This window comes from Gobio gobio, assembly GCF_949357685.1.
Source record: "Gobio gobio genome assembly, chromosome: 6".
Lineage (NCBI taxonomy): Eukaryota > Metazoa > Chordata > Actinopteri > Cypriniformes > Gobionidae > Gobio > Gobio gobio.
Window position 1 is genome coordinate 1,576,384 of NC_137102.1, and position 996 is coordinate 1,577,379.

At 42.9% G+C, this 996-nt stretch overlaps 1 gene segment (V, D, J or C); it reads left to right on the forward strand.

Annotated features, from left to right (window-relative positions):
* The first annotated feature begins 375 nt into the window (after window positions 1–375).
* On the forward strand, window positions 376–771 carry LOC307127938 (T cell receptor alpha variable 21-like). The segment is given in 1 exon: window positions 376–771.
* The last annotated feature ends 225 nt before the right edge of the window (window positions 772–996 follow it).

Here is a 996-nt window from a genome sequence, read left to right on the forward strand (position 1 = left end):
GAACAATGCTAGGAAGACTGTTCCAGAGTTTAGGAGCTAAATAGGAAAAGGATCGACCGCCTGCAGTTGATTTCGAAATTCTCGGTATGATCAACTGGCCAGAATTTTGAGCAATCATAACTTCAGCAATCATATCTCGTCTTCTCCATATTCTGCCAGAGGGAGGAGCTCTGATTCACATGTGATTCCCCAGATCCAGCCATCTTTAGAGGAAATGTGCAGCCGTGATTCTTCATACGCATCGTCTCTTCACTGGTCAGATGTTGTCTCTGCTCTTCATTCTTATTTCTCTGCTCAAAGGTCAGTTTATCATTTTTTGACATTTGATCCAATGATTATATATTCAGTGTGAAAAACATATGTATCTTCATTTAAATGAACGCAAAGGATATTTGTTTCTTCTTTGACTCAGAGAATGCTGAAGCAAATACAATAACCCCACTGGTCTCAGAGAAGCATGTCACAGCAGGACTCAATGTTACGCTGTCCTGTGATTACAGTGCTGTTTACATCGCTCAGTGGTATCGCCAGTATCCAGGATCTCCACTAGAGTACCTCATATTTGCCACTGAGCTCAGAGCCCAGTCCGAGCCTGCACTTCGGCTCTCATGTGTGGCTGATAAAGAACACAAACGTGTGCATCTGAGCATCTTTCAGGCAGAAATGGGAGATTCTGCTCTGTATTACTGTGCCCTGGTGCCCACAGTGACAGGAAACACTGCAACACTGCACACAAACATGACATTAGCAGCAGACAGAGATCACACATGATATTCAGACACACACTGAGTGTGTTCACTCCACTGAATCAAGTAATCATGTGGAAAGTAGTGTTTCAAAATTGACAAGTGAAATAAAACTCTGTGAGTATCTGTGAGTAACTCTGTGAGTACCCTGGAGCCCACAGTGACAGGAAACCTGTTTCCTTTGCACAAAATCTGGCCAATGGTATAACTTAACATGTCAAGGCTGATAGACTAGCTGACAAACTTATTC